The sequence below is a fragment of the Nipponia nippon genome, unplaced genomic scaffold (genome assembly GCF_047370975.1).
Source record: "Nipponia nippon isolate SJK-2023a ecotype South Korea unplaced genomic scaffold, ASM4737097v1 scaffold_4, whole genome shotgun sequence".
NCBI lineage: Eukaryota > Metazoa > Chordata > Aves > Pelecaniformes > Threskiornithidae > Nipponia > Nipponia nippon.
The window spans coordinates 30,608,058-30,631,162 of record NW_028262358.1 but is presented as its reverse complement, the minus strand read 5'-3'; the positions used below and the strand labels follow the sequence as shown (position 1 = coordinate 30,631,162).

Below are 23,105 nucleotides of genomic sequence, written 5' to 3'. Positions count from 1 at the left end.
CAACCAAAAGAAATGGCAGCAGCCTCTTCCTGGCCACCTGTGCTGGTGCAGGAGGAGGTCTGTACACCGTATGGCTGCTCAGTCAACCAGCTCAAGGAACTGATGCAGACTAAAATGAATTCTCAGAAAAAGTCTCAATCATTTACTCCATCTGGTTTCTGACTTTGTATAAACATTCACGTTAACACAAGAGAGGAGCAGATGAGGAGGGAGGAAGCAGCAGCTAGAGCAAGACTGCTTCCTTCCACAGCAGCACTGATTTGTTCTGCTCACGATATTAAGACCTTACTTAGACAGCTACTTTGAAGAGAAATCTCAAATTAAAGCCTATATATTTATCAACTGTGGGGCTCAGGCTCTGGAGAGAGAGATTAGGACTCTAAGCTGCTGCTTTGAACATTCATGTTGAAAGTTCAGCCACTGAAAACATTTACTTCAAAAATAAAATGCTGAGTTGGCTTGATGCGTCCTGCTAAAACACAATGAAAGCTACAACTTTCAGGGACTTAAACTGGCAGATTGTCAAGTCAAAGAAAAATAATGATATTTTGCCATTGTTCCAACCTGAAAGTAAGAAGTAATCTCCTCCCCCTCCTTGGTGCAGATTCACAATGAGCAAAAAGCAGGCTTAGCTTGGATAGCTGATGTTCTGCCAGTTTCATTCCAAGCAGCTACATTGGTAACTTCAGTTCAAAAATATCATTCCAAGATATTTTGAACAGTGGGATACAACCCTGTAGCCCCTTATTAGGCTTTGGGGTTCAAAAAGGATAATGTCAGGACTACATGTGTTCACGTTACATTAGAAAATACTGTACAGTTACCATCCATTTCTTTTCTGTTCAGAAAATCTAAAATCCCTGAAACAGAAAAACCATCAATGGAAGAACAGAACATGAATGACACTGAACCAAAAAGAGATAGTTGTTTCTGAAGTACTCTTTTCCCTGTACTTACACAAGTCTAGTGGATAATAATACAACCATCATGAACAAAGCTAGTATTTCTAATTATATAAAGATCACAAAACTACACACAGCAAGCATAAGATATTAATACAAAAATAATGCTATATGGATCTACTGAGTACTCCACATACTGGTAGATATCTATGGTAAAGCTCTGCAAATTCAAGACAATGATGCATATTAATTCCAAGTGAAGACACCCTCAAATCATTTAGGCAGTATCCTGATGGCCACTCATCGTAACATGTAAACACACACAAGCACCATTAAACAGAAGCAGGTTCCTTTAAATTACCTCCACACACCTTAAGTAGGCAACTCATAACTTCACCTTATCGTTTGAAGAAGTAAAAGAAAAAGCATTAAGTTAGCAAAGTAAAGTACCCACTATGGAAGAGAACTCTAGGTGATTCGCTGAAATAATGTTTTCTGTACTGCTATGTTTAACTCTCCTCAAACAGAAGCTGCCAATATACTTTTTTAAAATTCATGTGGGCAGAATAAATGGTTCCAGTCAGCGTTGAAGTTAAGTACGGCAGCCCTCTTGATGACCTCTGCAAAAGCCCTAAGTACTCTGAGAAAAAGTTATAGAGCTCTCCCCTAGCAGGGCGGAATTTGTTTCTACTTTTAAGAACACTAAGGAAGCATATCCTTCTCTACCAAGTTCTAAAATATAAATAGGTCTCAAATTGATATAAAGAATGATCTAATGGTTATTCGTATGTAATTTTTGGGAGTTCTGAGTTAAGGAAAAGCATACCTTAATAGCTACGTCTCACTAAAAGCAAAGGAAACTGGAAGCAAAGTTGAAAAGAGGGGTCAATCATATCCCACATCCTTGACTGGCTCAGTAGAAACATCGAATTTAAGCTATTTTGTAAACAGAGCATTTCATTCAATTGCAAATTGGGTATTTTGCAAACAGATAGTTCCTCTGTTCTGGGATCAATTTATACTGTTTTAACACTTATTTCTTCTCACTACATTTTTCAAAACCTCAACTGCCTGCCTAATGTCTCTCCCTCACCATAGCACCCTTGCCCCTGACCAGCTTACAAGCATCTCCTTCGCACACAGAGCTCATCTCACACACCCAGCCACTTCCCATGTTTCCTTTCTATCTGACCAAGCGAAAGATCATATTCTCGAATACGAACTAGCAAGCTGCCACCTCTTAAAATTGATAAAACAAAGTTCTACTTGTCTTTCTCTAGTGATGTATCTACAAGGGTGACTACACAGGAAAAAGCAGTATTGCTATTCACGCAATTTGCAAGACATTTAAAAAAGCTGCCTTTCTTTCAAATTTGAGTGAAACGGACGCAAAAGTTTCTAGAACCACAACTGAGACAAGTGACAGCCTAAGCTGTGATTTCTTAGGAACTGCAAATAAAGAAGTGTTAACCTGAAGACTAAATATTGCTACATGCACTTAAAACAAAAAATCTCTTGCACTATGAGCTGCTCAGCTCATAAATTTGCCATTTCTGACGAAAATAAAAAACCCACTGAGGTTTTATGGATAGCATCTATATTTTTTGTTCACTTGCTAACATTACTGGAGCAAAGCACTTGGCAGTAGCAAGGTCATAGGCACATGTAAAAGACAAGAAAATTCAAGAAAATTCCACAACTAAAAGTGAGCTTCTCTTTGCAGCAACATAAATTACTTAAAATATTTAAAAATATGAAACATTTAATTATAATTTATAGTACAACTATTTTAATGGATGACCTGTAAATTGGTGAAACTCCCTTGTGCCACTGCAATAGTGAAGAGAGATGAAACTTCAAGCTACTGGGGAGAAAACTGCTGGACCAGCCTGGTGTCTTATCCAACTACAGCTATGCTCTACATGAAGTAGAAGGTGGCCTGGGATGGACAGTTCTGATAGCATCCACAAATTTATAAAGTGACCTTCATAACGACTTAACTCCCAACTTACATTCTTTCATGCCAGAAGTTTGACAAGCAAACTCTATCACTATAGCACCACTGGCAATCTTAGATCCGTTTCTGTATAAAACATGTTTTCATATAATAGAAGCATATTCAAATAACTGCAGAATGAGACCAGGGGATTTAACCTGCAAAGTATTTGGCAAGCAAGGAGTTAAAATCCTGCCTAAGACTACCCCACAGCTGCTGTCAGCAGTCAGGCTTGTCAAGAGAAGCTCTGGGCTGTCTTGACAAGACTAATTGGCAGCAAGCACCTGGTTCCCGAGGCTGGGCCAGGGTAGGTAAAAGAATATAAACCCTGCACAGAAGAAGGAGAAGCAGCTGGAAGGCTGCCAGTAGGTCTAGCCTGTTTCATGTTTTCACTTTGATCCACAGGCAACTTTATCCTAGACTATATCCAGTTAGAGCTATCAGAAACGTTATTCTGCAACTTTCCAGCTGAAAGGATCCTGTGCTTTATGGTTCTGTACCTGTGAGCTCTGCCACTGAGCACCCATCAAGCCTTGCTGCGCAGGGCCACGCTGCAGCACAGCCAACTGCAACGGCAACACTACTATTAAATTGCAGCGGAATTGAAATTTTGGTTTTCAAATGCCACCAAAAATTAACTAAAGGTGCTATTATAACTTCAAAATTACAGACTAATATGCCAGAAAATCAAAACTAAGACTGTCCTGGATAGTCTGTATATTGGACATATAAAGCATGTGCAATGACAGTTTATGATACATAGCAAATTACAGTGCATCTTTAAGGAAAGGAAAAAAGCAAAAAAACCCAAAAAACTAAAAAAACCCACAGCATTCTGGAAACTAGCTAAAGAGTAGACTGCACGAACTACTTCAAGTGGGACTTCCAAAAGTGTGAAAGACACTTAGAACATATTTTGACCTCTACTAGGAATCATGATTTCAGTGAATTTGAAGCTTTCCGAAATTCCGCCCTTTGTTTTTTGCCATATTAAAATTCAAGTAAAAAAATTTAAACCATTAGCTTTGCAGGTTCAGTCCCTGAGGCAGGGAGATTTTTTCTTAGGAGTAAGGGAAAAAATATATCAGTTTGTTAGCTTAGCAGAGTTTTATATTATTGAATCAACAAGTGTCTAATTATATAGACACATACGAACTATAAAAATTAATATACATAAAATATATACATCAATATATTTCAGATTTTGATTTTTGTGCAAGACAGTTTAAGTATAAATATTGAAAAGTCAGAACTAATTTCTTCAAAGCAAAGTGTTCAGCAGAGACTATATCTATGCCTCTGCCAAGTTTCACGTTTTAAGCGTTTTACTTTTAGCTTGCTAGTCAAGAATTCCAACAATTTACAGTAGCACGACTATTTCCACAACTTAAGTAACTGGAGATTTAGAAGCGGTAAAAGGAAAAGTCAGTACTTGTACATCGTCTCTGTATGAAAGACGTTTCAGTCAACAAGCGTTAATGCAGAATTATGGAGTTTGTGAAATGAAGAGGCTGTAATGGAACCGCTTGGTAGTCACACCGCTGGTGTCACTAGAACAAACCCACCCTAACAGCCACGGAGCATGCTGCTCTGTTTTCAATCGAACATGTTATATAAACAATTGCACCACTCCTTTAATTGATAGTGATGTTAAACAGTACTAATACAAAGATCCATTAGCAATCTTTAAACAGAAAAAGCTCAGTGTAATGAGATTATAAATTACTAAGTTTAGAGTTACTGCTCTAACAACAACAAAAAGTTTCTCAGAGTGACAGAACAGCAAAAAAGCCAACTCTTCGCAAAGCCTGCTCTCCTTTTGCGTTCTGCACCTTTACACAAAGATGACTAATGAGTAAATTTAGAGGCTCTCTTGGTCTCTGCTCATGAGCAAGGAGACTTCCATGTTTTTAAGTGGAATGCCCATGATTCAAAATATAGTATCAGGATGTACCATAAAAGCTTCAAGAAAAAAAAAAATCTAAGACTATACTTTTTTTTTTGCCAAAAATGTAAGACTACCACTATATGCACAGGATAAGCATCAGAGAGACTGAACAATTATCGATAAAGTCAGGTCTGTCTTTCCTCTTAAGAGCATCTATTGCCGCAACCCATTACAACTGAGGTGTTAACTAGATTATTATGTTACTATCTTATCTTTAGGGAGCTGGATCCTATTGCATAGTGAGATGCAAAGGAGGTGATACTATTTGTCAAGATGTGGCTACATCTTCTTGGCCTTACATAATGCAGTTACATCAAAACTATTTGAATGAAATGCTTATCCCAGCAAAGAAGCACCTGTGCATGTTAAGTAAGCAAGCCCCCACAGGATGAGAATTTTATAAGAAAAATGTACATGTTTGGTTAGCTCCTAAATTCTTCTGAAAATAAAATAACATCAAAAGGCGAAGCATTTATGTATCTATCTAATCCTAAAGCTGATTCCAGTTTTCACTAAGGATTGCTGCACCAAGACCTAGGCATAGACCAATAACCCACAGGTTAGCTAATGTGCATTCCTATTGATCAATAGGAAAATGGCTTATCTGAATAAGGCAACTCACTAGCCTGTGATACCACACACACAACTCATTCAGTACTGGAAAGTCGCTAAGTATCTATGGGCTCCTGTCTGATACAGGTAAGTATAAATTATAGGCTGCAGGAACGCCAAGAAGATGCAGCAAAGGAACGGACTAGAAAAATGAATCTTTACAACAGCACTACCAGCTGCATGAGACTAATAAAACTAATAATCCTCTTTTGCCCTTAATCAGATCTATGAAGGCAGAGATTCAGTTGTATGAATGGTGCAAGAGACTGCATTTCATGCAGAAAGAGCTTGCAGCACCACATAAAACTGAGCAAACCCAAATCAGACAATGATTACTGCATGATGAACTCAGAGAGCAGGTATTAAAAAAAAACAAGCAAAACACAACCACACACAAAACCAAACAAACCTCAAAACACAACAAAGTGAGTGATTGATGCTATTTCACCATATCAGCTTGAGATGATAATTTACCACCCCCTGCATCAAAGGAACAGAAGAGATCTTTCAGAGGTCTTTCCAGGTTATTCCTCATTAACAGAATATAGCCATAGCCAGGGCACCCTAAGGATGACAGTCTGCGATAACTAACCCACCATTGCTTTGCTGCTATTAAGAGGGATATTCCTGCTTCCCTCCTACCCCTTTGCATCAGTTCCACATTCATCTGACCTCTATTTTCACTATAAGCTTCACCAGACAGACAAACAGCACTTCAGCTAGGAAATAGAAGCCAGAAGAGAAAAGTGACAGCGTGAGGGTAGGAGAAGCTCCGCGGTCTTATGCAAAGAGAGAAAGGGAGAACAACCATCTCTACCAGTAGCAGCGAGCTGTTAACGTCGGTTTAGCCATTTCTGTGAAAACCCATTCCTTACTGTTAAACCAGATTCTCCTTATACCAGGAACCATGTTTTATTAAATGAAAGATTAAATGAAAGTCATATTTGTGCAGCAAAAAAATAAAATGAAGCCTCGAGACTAAGACTCATCTAGAAAAATACTGTACATTTCAGAAGATCCAGGAGGCATAACACTGTTAACAGGAAAAACTATTAACATAAAAATACAAGAACTATTCCTCTTCATTTTTTCAAAAAGATGGTTCAACTGTTACTTAAAATACCAGGCAATCTACATAAACGTTTTCAAGAAGACAGGGACAACCTGTTCAATAATATTTCAGGAAGCTATGATCTTTAAATATCCTCCATGATGAAAAAGAATTTGATTCTTGATGTAGAAATGTAAGTTTCCTCAATTTATCATTAGGAGACATGTGGCAGTTTCCATATCTAGCTATTGTCACATAGTGGCCAGGAGTTCCTGATGGAAAACATGCATGGTGATCACAAGAGTGAGGATTCCAAATTCTCATTCATAGATAAAAACTAAGAAATTGTCTTGAGATACCCATGATTAGCCACAGCTTGAGCACCCCTGAAACCATTAGATAAAGCTGAAGGGTCTGAATAACTAAAACCAATTGTGCAACTTTACACAGATCTCAAATGCTTCTGGTACAGATTGGCAGGAGTCTACCAGTCGGGGGGGAAGGAGGGGAAAACCAGAGAACACTGTCTAGTGTTTAAGTGTACATAAGACTGCAAATTTCTGATAGCACTGGCATCAGCAGCACATAGGCATACAGGACTAATCTGTAGGTAACAAAATCTGTCATGATTTGAAGACAAATGAAGATTTACCTTCATAAGAGTTCTGCTAAGCAGCCAGACTGGAACATCTTTCAACAAATTCTGTCTGTTCTCTCCTATACTGAACAAACATGGAAAAGAAACTCCTGCTCAACTGGGTGCTAACTCCCTGTGAAGTTCACATTGCCGCAGTGGGCCCTGCTGCGGGTTCAGAGGAAGAACAGCAATAAAATTCAGTGCAGGCTCTCTCACACAACTTCAAGTGTCTACATAATTGACATGGATTTTGCTACAGGGGAAATGCATTTTAAAAGGGTACTTAAAGCTGTACAGTGTCAACAGGCAAGGCCATCTTTCTTAAAGCTTGAACTAGCCACCTCAAAGGCAGCAGAGAAATTCAGCCTACTTGGTGGGCTTAAAGTCTTCTTCCCAGCAAGAGGGACATGCCTTTGAAAACATTTTTTTGTTTGTTTGTTTTAAATAATTTATTTATTACCATCACCTAACACTTCCCATTATCAGACCAAGTTCAGTGGCTTTCTGTAGCTTTCTGATTTGGTCTGAATTTTATAGGCTGGGTATCTACCTAAAATAGTTTTTCAAAGTTGAAGTTGTTGTAGGAAAAATGTCTGAAAAAGTCACATTTCAGTTGTCTTAAAAAAACCCTACCTCCTCATCTTACAAATTCAGGAAGTGTGGACTTTGTGTGGAACATCTTCTGCTATCCTTATAGAAGTACAGCCAAACTTGGTCCACTTTGGAACTCCTGAAGAAAAAAAAAAATTACGTTCATTGTCTCAGTAGTCTTTCCAGATTTTATCTGTTAAGGTCTCTAAAGAATCAGATGGAGCTTTTTTGGACGACTGTCACAGCAATCGGTACTGACCAAATGCACATACCCTACTCATATGGAAGTGACTGAGTACGCTCTCTACAACCCACAGTTCCACGTTAGTATGACGAGTGGCATCCTTGTTATGCTCAGAAGTAACATATCTGTTCACATACAGCAGAAGCCAAGCGTTAGCCCAGTATGGATACCTCACCTTCTCTAAAAAAAGTCTTAACGCAGTCAAAGTCACAGTCAAGAGTTACAGGTGTTGGTAGGAGTCTGGAGGTATTGGGGAGCTGATGGGACAGGAAAGGAGGAGGAATGAGTGCTTGATTCTGGAGCTGACATGTGCCAGGGCTGTCTCACAGAGATTTCCCAACTGGCTCTGTGCCATAAGACCCCTCTCAACCCCCCAATTAACTTGGGACACTTCTGGTTCCCAGGCTCTGCGCAGCTTACTGCAGTCCAGAGATGTACTTGAAAGAAAAATCCTGCTGAGCACACAGAGTGCAGACAGTCTCCAGGAGATTCCACAAGGAAATGTTGCCATGTCCAGATCACAAATTTTCAAAAAGAGAATTGGCTCAATTTTGGCAGATTTTCATATAAAATTAAAACATTACATCTCAGCCAGAGGTCACCCACTGACAAATTTCAAGTAGATGTTCCTGTTCAGAGGTGCACTACAATATTTCAAAGAAGAGACTGACATAAAAAAACCCAGCACAATTATTCTGGTTTTGTTTCTGAAAACAGATGAGGAATTTTGGCTGAAAGCTTTGAACAAAATTAAACTCAATGCAAAGAAAAGGCATAAAGTATTTCAGTCCAAAAGATTAGAGTTCAGCAAAGTTATAAACAACTGAATACAGCATCTCTTAAAAATTTTCTAACACTTCCTATTATCTATGGAAGTAAGAGATGAAGGAAGAACACCAGTGGGAACAATGACTCATGTGTGAACTCCCATTCTCACTTATGCAGCATTGCATTTTGCCACAGAAGTGTACAGCTGCACAACAAAATAGGACACTTTGTCAATGATATAGAATCACAACTATTCAAATTGTCCATTAAGAGCTTGCAAAATGATGGGTGAACAACCAGATGCTCTCAAGAGTTATTTGTGTAATGGACAATGTCAGGTTCAGTGAAATGACAGAGCAGGACGATCCAGCAAACAAATAAAACAAAACTATCTTTCTCTCTAAAAATTCCAACTATTTGTTTACTCATTGAGATCAGGTAACATTAACACTCTATGCCATCTTGTTTTCTCCAGAAAACATTGTATGAAAGACAAATCAGAGTGACCTTTGCAAGCCTCAGAGATATTACACCGAATTGGAAGACTTAACAGCCTTGATCTTGTACAGTGGTATACTCCATGCTGAGAGTACTGAGTGGAGGCAGAGAGCAACAAAGTGAAGCAACATGGACATATATAGAAGACAATATTCTCTTAAGTTATTACAGAAAATGGAGGACTTTTTAGACCCACAGTAAGCAGGAGCTAAAGTCCACAAGGACCAGATAAGACCCCTCAAAGAGTCTGAAGAGGGGAAAAACCCTACCTCAACAGTAAGAAAACACAATGACAAGTAGAGGTTTTTCTTCACTCTTCTGACTCTCTTCCAAGCAATCCTGGATATCCTATTTAACCTCAAATCATACATAAATAAAAACAGAAACAGCCACAGCCACTAACTCTTTACTTCCACTTACCATTGCTCAACTTCCATTATGGGCAATTTAAAGCTATATGAAGTATCATGAGAAGAGTGCTACATATAGCCAGCCTTAAATTGGATTACCTTTGAATATAGCTACACCTGGTCCAAAGTTATACCTCTGTCTAAATACTGGTTGTTTGGTTTTGGGAGGGGGTGGTGGTGGTGGTGGTTAGTTTTTTTGTTTTATAGAATAGACTATTTCAGTTGGAAGGGACCTACAACAATCATCTAGTCCAACTGCCTGACCAAAAGTTAAAGCATGTTGTTAAGGCCATTGTCTAAATGCCTCAAACGCTGACAGGCTTGGGGCATCGACCGCCGCTCTAGGAAGCCTGTTCCAGTGTTTGACCACCCTCTCGGTAAAGAAATGCTTCCTAACGTCCAGTCTAAACCTCCCCGGCGCAGCTTTGAACCATTCTCACACATCCTCTTACAGGATCCCAGGGAGAAGAGATCAGCAGCTCCCTCTCCACGTCCCCCCCTCAGGAAGCTGTAGAGAGCAATGAGGTCGCCCCTCAGCCGCCTCCTCCTCTCCGAACTAGACAAGCCCAAAGTCCTTAGCTGCTCCTCACAGGACATTCCTTCCAGGCCTTTCACCAGCTTTCTTGCCCTCCTCTGGACACATTCAAGGACTTTAACATGTTCCCCTGACAAGACTTCCCCCACGACAGATTTCCATGGTCATATGTCCTTTCTACCTGACAAGAGGGGAGAAAGATGCAAAACCAGCAACAGTTCTTTTAACAGCAGCACCTGTTGGCACTACATTACAGCCCCAGGATCGCACACAAGTGTGGTATCACCACCACCAGTGGTTGTGCTGCCACCGACACACTGCAAGCTTCAGCTCTGCAGACTCCACACACACAGAACTTGATTTCACCTCCTTCTCCTTCCTCACTTCATGATACATTTCTTTGCTGCTGCTTCTTCACCAAGGAGGCTCAAGTCTATCTTCTTCCTGTGCACTCCCATACAACAACCAAAGCACATGAATACACAGTTACTCCTATCTACTTAATTCCTGCACGTATAGGATAGGTATGCTTGCAAAACCTTTTGAGTACCAATTTTCTACATGCAGTTATTTGAGCCCCAGGCTTAGCTCCTGCACAGAGGCATTTAACTACCTATGCTGCCTCAAATGTCAAAGTACTTCCCATGAGAGCTAAATACATGGTTCAACTCCAAAATTATTAAAAAAATTATAAAATACACATGCAAAGCTAAATGAGTAGAAAACAAAGATCAGAAGCACTGGATTCATCTGTGCTTAAGGGATTTGCAAATGGTGCTGTATCAGTAGGCCTACCTAGTAAGATTTTGTAACAGAGAGGTAGCTTTGTACATTGACATTCTTTCCCTGATTTGGCTTCCATCACTGTCCCAAATCAAAGACCAGAAATTTTGCCAATGTAGCTGTATCTGTAACACCACCGTAACTCCTGCTATACGCAAACCATGAGGGTTTCTGACAGCACAGTAACGACAGCTAAGATCAAGACTACTTTTCCATGCTAATAACAAACTACGTTTGCAAAGTGTTTCCTTCTAGATCATTCCTTATAGCAGTACTATGGTGTTTTTGTAAAAGAAAAGTGCATACTGAGCATTAGGAAAACTTACGGTGATTAATGAAACCGCAGAACTAAAATATCCTTCAGAAGAGAGGCATCAGCTGAATACTATCATACACTATTCAACGACTAAAGTATGTCATCCTGCTGCCGCGGAGCACCACTGCTGCCTCCTCAGCCCCTCCAGGACACTACAGGAATGTGCATAAACTAGCAAGGCAGAAGAAGAAATTCTCTTAGGAATGTCATCCATGATGTCAGCATATTCTTAAATCAACAACTGTTAACTTACTGTCCTCTCTGAATTCAGAATAACTTGAAAAAAGACAGAGTACCGTGCTTTAGAGATGACAACCTCACTGTTGGCAGGAAGCTCGGAGGCAGTAGGCTTTAAAAATGCCTTGACATCGACTTGTTTCTAAGAGTGAAAATTAAAAAACACTTCCACAAGATTGCCATCTTTTTTACAAGTAAGCTGTACCCCAGTAACTTTCTCACTAAACTAAATCAGTTTTATACTTCCTTGAGCAACAGCTCACAGTAGATCTACAAATTACCTAGGTAACAAAGTTTTGAAAACCTTAATAGCACCTACTCCTATGTTTCCCTTTGGCAGAAAAAAGTTTTTGACTCATTTTTATGTTCAATTAATCCACAGCCACATTCTTCATAGAAAGACTGCTGGAAAAACTCAACTTGCTGGAAACCGTGACTATAATTACTGATCCTCTTCAAGTCAGCCAAAATTAAATTGCAAAGTAGATTTTTTTGGCATTAGAGCTATAACTTAATGGTACAAAGAAAAGCAAGTCTGTGAGTAACAGAAGAAACCAAGCCCAACATTTGTGAGAACTCAGAAAATGAGATACAAGTGGTAAGTTTACAGGAAAAAATTGAGAACGGACCTTGAACAAGACTAGCCTCTTTCTAGATTTGTACTGCATAACAAAAAGGGCACATCTTTGCTGTATCCAACTTCCGTCAAAGCATTAATATTAAAAAAAAGGAATATAATTTTATCACATTCCATAGTAATGAACAAATTGTAAACCACAGTTATATGGCATTTTACCTCCTTACACAACAGTATTCTCTTTTCTCCACAATTTTCAGGTTTGCTTTACTCACTGCTCTCTGGGATTATGAGGGGAAAAAAGAAAAAGTCTTAATGCCTCTGTATTTCTCAGGAAAACAGAAAACACCATTGCAATTGTCCCATTAAGAAACTTGCATGAAATTATACACGCCTCTGTCGATGAAACTGGCAAATCGAGATTCTTTTCACTTATTACAGGCTTTAAAGCAAGCACAGGAATGACATATTTCTCAATCATGCATAGATATACTATTAGTATGCCATGTTAACTTCACTAGCATCAAGATGATTGGCTTATGGTACAAAATTGATTCATCTCTCATATTTGACTAAAGTTTAAAAAATATTATAGAATTCATAGGCTATGTAGATCTTTTGCAGTCTTTGTTTCTACTGCGACACAGTCAAAATAAGGGAATTATTTGCATAACTGAAACAAAAAGTGATTTCATAACATGGTAATTTTTGAGCCTATAAGCAAGAACTTACAGGACTAAGACCAAAGTCATTTACATCTTAAGAACCATTTACAAAATAGGTATAACTGCAAATCTTCAGCTTATCTATTATCATCTACGATGCTCAGGGAGAATATTTTCTCCCCAAATAAACCAACTGCATTGCTGAAAACAGGGCTGTAAAGTTCCTCTGGAGCTCACTACTAACAAGGATTTCCAAATATCAGTTAAATATAGATGCCTCAAAAAGACAACTGATGATACATTACTATGCTAATTTTTTTCCATTCTTAAAATTCTCATCAAAACTAGTCACAAAAAACGCCAAACAGCACTCACAAAAAAATACAACAGTGATCAATAGGTGTGGGGAACGGACAAATCAAACAACGCACAAAAGCAGGGAGATTTCAAACTTTCAGACCCCTTAAGAGTTAGCCCCTAGAAGCTGGCTTCCAGACCTACTCCTAGAAACAAGTATACGTTTAATCAACAAAAATTCAGTTTTGCTTGAATTATGTACTTTTCTATGGTCTACAATAGAACAAAATGTTTTTCCAAAACCACATGCCATACTGAATCTAAGTCCAAACCTTAATCTAAAATACAAGACGACTACTGCTTTTTCAGACACAAATTACTCTACTGGTCTGGACCTTAAGGCCCCAATCTTGTTTATTCTTTTCACAACTGCTAGACAAATATCAAAATAGAAAACTTTTTCAATGCAGCGGTCATCAGTCATCCACATAAGCAACTCTGAGCTATAGATGAGTGTAATTACTTGATAGTTTTTAATTTTAGTCATATTCCTTCTGACAAAAAACACTGAAAATCCTTTAACAGATGCTTTACTCCCAAAGGAGTTTGAGAGAACAAAACCATGTCATATGCATATAAGGACTAACAGTTCTACCAACAAAAATGCTAAATCCTCTAACAGATGCTTCAGACCCCAAGGAATTTGAGAGAACAAAACTGTATCGTCTGCACATGAGAACTGACACTGGTCAACCCAGACTCTTGAGGCAAAGCAGTCTTCTCGCTTCTTATAGCACAACTGTTTCAGCATTATAAAAATTAAACCTTCTGACAGATTTCCAGATTTTCTCTTTTTAGTTCCAGTAAAGGGAAACAGTAGATCAGCAGGTCAATCTGAAAGAGTTCTTATATTTATTAAAATAAATTTTGCTAGAATACAATTCAATGGACAATAAAAATACCTCTACAGACTACTGTGTGGATTTACTGAACTTGCAAACATTTTAATTGAGACATGAAAGCATCATAGAAGACCATAAGAGAAGTTATTTTGGAATTGCCATTAGGACTAATTGCTAAGTTATCTTTATTATAAAGAACAAAAAAGAATTCTCATCCTCAAAGTAAGTGAATAGGAATTAGAAAATCAGTATTTCTACAATTTTACCAGCGCACAATATGTTAAGCTTCCAGAATAAATGTAGATTTTCTCCAAAAGTCCATTTCAAACTTTCTCTTCTAAAGATAACTAAGTTGTCAAAAGAAACGAACAATCACAATGTCATAATCCAAGAGGGGACAGAATTTTGTTAATTGCCAAACCAGGCTATAAGCTAATAATGTCAGCAAATGCTAACAGGCAGATGATGCACTCCTGAAATACAGTAATGGGATGTAACATAAGAATAGCCCTGACCACCAAAGGGTACACCTAGTAAAAAACCTCTCTGGCCAACGCATGCTGCTCAGCAAAGAATACAAGAACAGAGGAACTATTTACTAACACATCCCTGATATCCTCTCCCACAGTCAGTACTTTGCAGTTCAGGGCCTTAAACCCAGAGGTAGTACCTTTGCATTCTCCAAGATTATATTAACAGAAATTTTAATCTCATAATCTTAATCTAAATTATTACATACAATTTGTCTTGCATCTGTAAGAACCAGAGGTCCTGTTGTCAAATGTCTTGCTTCCATAAATAAGGTGTCCAGATCTTAAGGACAATAATTATGAGGAACTTCTTCAGTAGATAAACCACATACATTTTTGAAGATAAAGCTGATGTGATACTGAACCTTTAAATCCAATTTATATCCAAATCTACCCAGTGACAATCTGCATTAAGGCCTTGACTTACTATTAATAAATAAACAAATAAATAAAAATAAAGCAAAATCAAAGCAGATCACATTTGTTGCAAAAGTTTTAAAGTCAAATGTCCATGAGTTACGCCACTGGTGAGAACTTGCAGAAATACCCAGTGAGATCCTGGCAGCAGAAACTTTGCTCACTGGATTCAAGAGATTTTTCTTACATTAAGGGTGTGTCTAGATGAGACAGACTAAAGAGAGAACAAGTCACTGCAGTCTGACAACACAACACCATTACCCCTCTGCACCACCTCGTCCCATCACACCATCTGCACCCCAGCTCACTCTCTTAGGCCAACGCCAACACTCAGAGCTGGTCTCCCTGGCAAGTTGGTCTCCCTCAACAAGCCATTACCAACTAACCCAGAAGAGAAAAGAAAGGAGAACATCACAGATTAAACAAACTGGCTGAATAAAAATTGAGAAACTGTGTCAGAGAATCTGGAGACTCCAAGGGCGTAATAACACAGGTACAATTTAGGACAGGTCAGACAGAAGCTTTATTAACTATGATCACAGTGACAGAACATTGACAGCAGCTGCCTGGTTCTCTGTCAAGTGATTGCAGAGACCCAACCTATATATTGTTTCAGAAAAAGGAAAAAGGCAAGGAAAAACAATCATTTCAATGTTAACAAAGCCAGGGACCCTTCCCTGAGAGGGATGACTCCTCATGTCCCGTGCTAACAGCCACAATTCTACGGAGGACTCAAGTAGTAACATGACAATATGGAGGGATGGTTCTTGGTGGAGCCTATAGGAATGGCACACCCAGTATTATCCTAGCTCAGAAGCGGGGAGTTGGAAACAATCACAGACTGTTAGCTTTTAATTGAAAGGAATGTTCTTTTAGTAAAGATAACCTTTTAGCCAGACCTCTCAATCTTAAGTATTAATAATTTTACCACCACAACTGTTTGGCAGCTTAAAAATACATAGTTATTTTCCTCTTCCAAGCCATGAGCAAGACCAATGAATGAGAAATGAGATCTACCAAGTCTAAAATACTGCAGACACAAGTGAACAGAAATTTTAACTTACTGAGCAAATTTTAAATAAAAAATGTGTTTTGATAGAATTACTGGTTTAACTACTCATCCAGCACATCTGAAGTAATAAACTACAAACCAATTTTAAAGTGCTATTTGTATATTTAATTGAATTTCACTTTCTATCCAAGTGAGGTTTAACATACATTTAAAAAAAAGTATGTAATTCACCATTCCCCAACAGAAATGTGAAAATTAAAGATCTAAGAAAACAAAGCATCAACTAAGCAGTATAAGTGTTTAACCAAATCTATCACACAAGGTTTCAAGTCAACTGAAGATTAAAGATAATTTGCAGTCTAAAATGAATTCACTTTATCCATATGCTACTTCAAAAGAGTAAGAGACCTCTTATTGCACTAGTGGAATGATTAAAATACTTCCGTCTTCGCAGAGGCCAAATGTAAAAGCTCTCCAAAACCAAAGTTTAGTAATGGGTACTTTTTCCACAAGCGAGTCAGTCAGTAAATCAGACTCTGCTGCACAGGCCTTACTGCAAAACCAAAAACCTAAGGTACAGAGGCAGAGTATATAGTTAGATATAAAAGCAGATGTACCTAAGCGACAGAATTCAAGGTACCAGAAGTTAGAGATGTCCTGGAGATGAAAGTCTGGTGTTCAAGTTCTTTTCAAGAAACAGGGTACTTGCAGGTCTGCCCTATTAAACATATTCATCCCTAGCTATCCAAGTTCCATGAAGAAAACTAAGTCAAACTGGCATACGCAATCACTACAATCCACATTTTTGCTACTAAAGGCCAAGTATTCTAAGAGATTATCTTGATCAGTCTTGATCAAGCCTAATTAATTCAACTGCAGTCCTTGAGTCTCTACTAGCCTAATGGACATACGTAAAAGGTGCTAAGTGCCAGATCTTTTTATTCCAGAATTACAATTCTTAATCCTACAATTGACATTTGGGTGTTGAGCAATGAGGCCCAAATGATTTCATCTGGGTGCCAGGCTGACTCTTGAATTACTATTAGAATTCATTCTACTGAGGAGGAGCAAAAATGTTATCAGATTTAGTATTGCAGGAAAACTATTTTCAATTGCTTCTACTGCACTATCATTTTTAAGCAATCTTTCAGATTCTGCCTTTGTAAATATACTCCAATGAGAAATTGCTGAAGCACTTCCAAACACTGTAAAAGCTTCTGCCTATAAGAAACTGGTGCTCACCGTAAACATTGCAATACCACAGTATTCTAAGAATGCTTCATGCACCTTCAACAATGATGAGAATATTTTCTATAAAAACCTTGAGTTTACAAAGAGACCTTATGCACTGCACTTATATTTTTTCTTATTCTGCTGCACCAAGAAGAAAAGCAAATTCCTGACCTCCCTGATTCTTCAACTACTGTAGGGAGCCAAACTTTCACAAGAAAGGACTACTGGCTTAAATACTTCAGCTGATAATACAGTAAATAATCAAGTAATATCCAGCCAGCCAGGAACACGCTGTATATGGCTACATAAAGAAAATTCTTCAGAGTCCTCAAGAAGTATTACTTATCTGGACAGCCTCCATCTCCCCCTCCTTCTTATCCCAATCTTTCAAAGATAGGCTTTAAATGTTTTGCAGCTGTCCAACATTAAGGCTGAAGAATTCAACAGCCACGGCTGTGTAAAAGCACAGGGTGAAAAGCAACTACCACATTATCCAGGAATTCAGGACCAGTTACAGATCCAGAAGAGGTTCCTGACTTCTTTAACAAAATCTGGATAAAGTCCCAAGAGCAGATAAACCTGTAAAATTACTCTTTCTTCCTTCCAGATAACTCCTCAAATGAGTTTCTACCATGTAAACTAGTGCAGACTATGCATAACTACGTTGAGTTTTAGCCAACCTCTCTCACAGCCAAAAATATCAACCACCACCACTGCACACATTTTCTTACTGAGACTTTCAGAAGGTCTGCATAATCTTATAACCATGAAGTTAGTGAGCCATTTCATATTTCCTGAAACTAAACTGCACATTAGATGATTCACCAATTAGTGTATTCATGAAGCTTTAAAAAGCAATCAAAATTTCATTTTTGTTGAAAAATTTAACAGAGATGTCCAGCTGTATGCATGGAGAGAGCATGTGGGCTTTTCTCCTTTATTTAACTTAACTAACAGCTACGTTAGCTGGTGAAAAATATTCAGTGTGTCAGAGTTAATTTATAGAGCTGACAAAGTATAAGGGCTCCAGAAGGTATAGCATACATTTACTAAACTTTAAATACAATATTTTAACTAGATATAGCTCAAAGATTAAAATAAGCTGTCCAACAACCAAACCACACAAATACATATCATTTCAGAGCACTTATTATTTAATGGAGCAATTGCATGTTTGTTTCAAACTAATGCCTAGGTTAACAGTACCAGAAAAGTTGACAATCCTTCTGACCCCAAACCCCATAAATCAAAATGCATTTTTTTTAAACTAGGTAGACATATTTAGAAGACAGCAGGCATCTCAATACAGCGCAGGCCATGATCAGATGGAGGGCAGGCACTGCATATTGCTCAACACAACCAAGCCTTGTGGCCTTAATGAAGCCTCTAGGCATAAATACCACAACATAAATACTAAGTGCTAATTTCCCCTTAAGGTTGAAGAAACTACCAAGCATAGCTCTTGGGGAAACAAGAGGCATGGAAATCAGCCTAAAATAGACAGCTACTGAAGAATTACTTAGCTAGCCAGCCTATTCCAATATTTTGGAATAGGAATCAATACTTTAGGAGTTTACGGTGAAGCCTTTACATCAAAAGTTCTTTCTTCCATTCTACAAAGTCAGGAATGTACCTTTTAGTGAAGAAAAAGGTATCCTGTTTAGATTTTACGCTTATTTTCACTATTTGTAGCAGTAAATGAAGCATCACCACTTTAACTGAATCTTAAGAATAGATAAACCTACTGTATGAAAGTTACATGGAGTCATCTGAATCCCATGAAGTATCTCCCAAAAAGCGAGCTACTTAGCAACAGGACAAGGTAATTTACAACTATTAACCGCAATCACCACTACCCTTTGATTAGACTAAAATGCATCTCTTACTTAACTTTAAACATAATGAATGAGATCAGAAAAATGCATGTTATACCATCTTGGGTTATTAGTCCATCAGGGAAACATGTGAGTTGCCACATCAAATTGGATGAACAGTCATCTCTCTAGAACCTTGCTGCAGAGTGGCAGGTTTCACATGTTTCAAAGAGGATTAAAAAAACAAAACAAAAACCTTTCTAATAGAACACAGTCGATTTCTAATCCCTTCCATCTGCTCTCCCTTTCTTAGATGTACCTGCCATCATTAAAAGACCAATAGAAGAGAAATTCTAGATATTCCTCCAAGGACCAACCCAGCCATTTTTCCAATGCTTTCATATGTATGAAGTCATGTCAAGCTACTGCATGTTACCCGGCTGTCTGAATTCACTAGCTGGTTGTCTTGCTAATGCAATTCTGAAACCAGAGTAGATGCAAGACCAACTGGAAAATCAGAACAGATTTCAGCAGCTCAGTCCATCGGGTCTCAAAATTGTTTACTCTTTTTTGCAGTTTGCTTTGGACTGACAAAGAATGCACCCTAAAAGCATAGCTAATTCACTCTGCCACAGTTACTAATGTACAAAACCCACCAAAAGACAAAATTAAATCTGTTCTAACAGAGACCCTATTGCTAAAGCTGTTGCTTTGATACCAGGTCCACTTGAATATCTTGGTTTACAGATTGACAACTGAATGAATTAGGAGGTTGTTAACTTGGAAACTTGCCTTCTTTCAATATTGCACTGTAGCAACCTCATCAACTGGGCATATTCAAGATAACACGGGTTATGTTCAGGCTGAGGGCTCCACAACATCTTCAGCAGGAAGCCTTTAACGGAACAAACCTGCACGGCACGAGGTCTTGAGGTGTGTGAACCACACCTCAAGATTTCTATAGATGTAACACTGTCTAACTACAAAATTGCCCTAACGTCATCTGTGTGCACGGTGGCTCATGAGAGATTTGAACTCAGAAGAAAAGTTACAAGATCTAAGTGAGTAAGGCAAACGGCATTTGGGGGCTATGATGTACTTCATGGTCATTACCCAGTGACATAACCCCAACTTCCCTTCCTGAAACGGACTTAGGAAAGGACATTCCATCCCCCTCAATAATTCGTTGGACTCAAAACTTCTGGCACCCATAAATTACAATCTCCATGTTGCACAAATACACTTTGTGGGGTGGAATAGGACTAAAAAGTCTCTTCTGCAAGAGTACTGTTTCTTGGAATAACATCCCTAAACTGAAGTTAACCAGGTTTATGTGAAAGGAAATTAGGAATTACACCCTCATTGTATAAACCTGTAATAAAAATAAAAACACCTCTAGAAAGGCACATTAAGACACTGATTCTTTAAAGAAGTTCACAATAAAGTGTCCAGCAACTGAACAATCTCCTTCCAGTATTGGGTCCTAACTCATATGATATTAACAAAATTATTAAAAAGTGCAACTACTCTAAAGCTACATTTTAAATGATAACGCCCTTAAAACCTAATAAAATATTTACTGCGGTACTTGCAACCACAAAAGGGTCTTTTTTGCCATTCACCCAGAAGGAGGGGAAAAAAAGGTGCCCTGAAATGCAATTGCTCATCTCTAAGGGAATTTTAAGTTTAAAAAATAATTACACAAAAGATGTTAAGACAAAGTAAAAACTCAAGAAAACAGAGCACTCAAATGTATTTGAAGTATTTAAATAGCCATGAAAATGCAGTTTAGTCTTCCGCATAATGTTTTAAAGCCGGGAAAAAACCTCTCAAGATTTTCACTCTCATCTTGGTCTCCAATGCACACACTTAGTTCACCTGTCTCCTGAAGGAGGCAGAACAGTTTAAAATGAGATCCAGTCAACTTCTGTGCAAATTTATGGAACACAATTATTTTTAAGTAAGGTTATATAAATGCAAGCTTTAGTAGTACTATCCATTCATGTCATCTACCTGCAAATATTTCACTTGGGCCATATCTATCTCCAAAATATTTTCCTGTTATAGGAGTACACTGCACCAACAAAAGCATGCCTGAAGTTGTTGCAATTTATGCGAGAAAAGATGTAACTTTACTAAACTAGCCAATGTCACAAACCATAATGGAATTAGCTTCAGTGGAAAAGCACAGTATTTTTCATAATAGGGTTTGCATGGCATGGTCAGGGATCACACTTCAGATGATGGGATATGGCACCCCATACGATGATTAGCATAAAATTTACAGTTTACCATTATAGAAACATTGTAAAAAACTTTGACCAGCTTTAGAGGAGACAGAAAAAAAAGAGAGAAGCATTCTGTGAGCATTCAGGGAATGGAAGCGTAACTATTGTACATCCTGTGTTCCTAAGAACACCTGCTCAGATGATACACAAACCTGATGAAACAACCATCAGAGACAGAAGCATATTCCAGGGGATTAAGCTCTTGCGATTCAGCCCAAGTATTGAATTGCAAAATTAACAGCAGCAGAAACGACACGATTCACTGCTTTTACAATTCCAAAAAAAACATTCATAACTTCGCGTTAGACGCGCAGAAAGACGACTTCCAAACTTTTGCGAGTGCTCGTGAGGGAAGCAGCCCGATGCCCGACGTGCCAGCCCCCCGCAGAAGGGGTTAGCAGTAGGCTGCGTGCCCTGAAGCCTCTTCAGCGGCAACCGTGCAAGGCCGATTTCCACATGGACGAACACGCGTGCAAACTCAACTCCAGGAGCCCGCCGACCGACCCCCCCTGCTCCTGCACCAGCTTCAAAATTAAGCTGGAAGCCCGAGAACAGCAGCCCGGCGCCGCCTTCCCGCCAGCTGCCCGGCACCGGGCTCCCCCGGCCGACTGCCTCGGGCTGCCGGCACCGGATTCACCCCCGGCCCCCCGGGCTTGGCTGCAAACGCCAGCCCCGGCTTCCCCCGCCTCTCTCAGGAGGGCGGCCGGGACCCAGCGGAGCTGCGCCCCCCCCCGCCCCGGGGCGGCCTGCTCCCCCGCGGGCACCCCGCCGCGCCCCGGCCGAGCCCCGCGGCGGCGGTCCGCAGCCGAGCCCTCCCCCTCCCGCTCGCCCGGCCCCGTCCCTTCCCCCGGCTGCCTCGGGCGCTGGCTGCCCGCGGCCGGGAGACGGCGGCAGCTCCCCGCCTCCCTCACGGAGCCGCGGCCTCAGCGGGCAGCGGCGGGGCCGGGGCCGCGGCGGGGAGCGGCCGCCTCCCGCCGCCGGGGGGCGAGCGGCGCAGGTCCCGTCCGCCGAGCCCGAGCCCGAGCCCCGGCCGGGAGGCACCTACCGCTGCGCCGCGGCGGGGACAGCGACGCCTCAGCGCCGTCCCGGCGGCCCCAACGGCCGCAGCATCCTCCGCCGCCCCGCCCGGGCCCGCCGCCTGCCGCTCGGAGCGGACGGAGCTATCGGCGGAACCCCCTCCCCGGCCCCCCTCCGCCGAATGGAAAATAGTTCCCCGGAGCGGAGAGAGCGGGAGCGACACTTCGCTAGCCAATGAGAGCGGGCCTGGCCCTCCGCGGCGCCAATGGGAGCGGCAGGCTGGCTGAGGCGGGGCTTCTCCCAGCCTACCGGGCGGCAGCGCTCGGCCTGACCCGCTAGGCTGTCTCCGGCCGGCCTCCGTTGGCGACCATCTTGGAGTCGGGCACGATGCCCACTCTGGGAAGGGTCTCGCCGGCGGCCATTTTGGGTTCGGGCGAGGGGCGCGGGGCGGGGCTGGGTCACGTGGCGGGGGCCGACGGGAGGAAGCGGCGGGGGAGGGGGAGGGGATGGCGGCAGCCGGCGGCGGGCGGCGGGCGGCGGCGGGGCTGGGCGGGGGCTCAGCTCGGCCCCGCCCCGCCCCGCCGGTGGGAGCGCGGCTCGGGCGCCGGGCCCCGGTTCACCCGTGGCCCTCGGCGTCAGAACAGGAACGCGGTGGCCGCCAGGGCAGGCGGCGGGAGCCGCCCGCGGCGCTTCTTCCCGGGGCGGATGCCGAGCGGCTCCCCGCCGGCACCCGGTAGGCCGTGCCCGGCCGCCCCGGCCTTGCGGGACGGCCCCTGGGAGGCAGCGCCTCGCCCGGCCTCCCGGATCCCACCGGGCGCGGGCCCG

At 40.9% G+C, this 23,105-nt stretch overlaps 1 protein-coding gene across 5 annotated transcripts in view; it reads right to left on the bottom strand.

Annotated features, from left to right (window-relative positions):
• The window catches only part of SOCS5 (suppressor of cytokine signaling 5), a 31,638-nt gene extending 9,167 nt beyond the window's left edge, over positions 1-22,471 (bottom strand). Inside the window, exons 1-2 of one of the 5 annotated variants that reach the window (XM_087776817.1) lie at positions 22,309-22,471; positions 7,780-7,876 (exon numbers count right to left, since the gene is read on the bottom strand). The gene's annotated coding sequence lies outside the window, so the exon portion shown is untranslated. Of the gene's footprint in view, positions 1-7,779; positions 7,877-21,415; positions 21,803-22,308 lie in introns of those variants that run through there. The other 4 variants (XM_087776814.1, XM_087776818.1, XM_087776813.1 and 1 more) reach the window with 4 other exon arrangements.
• Between the last annotated feature and the right edge of the window lie 634 nt (positions 22,472-23,105).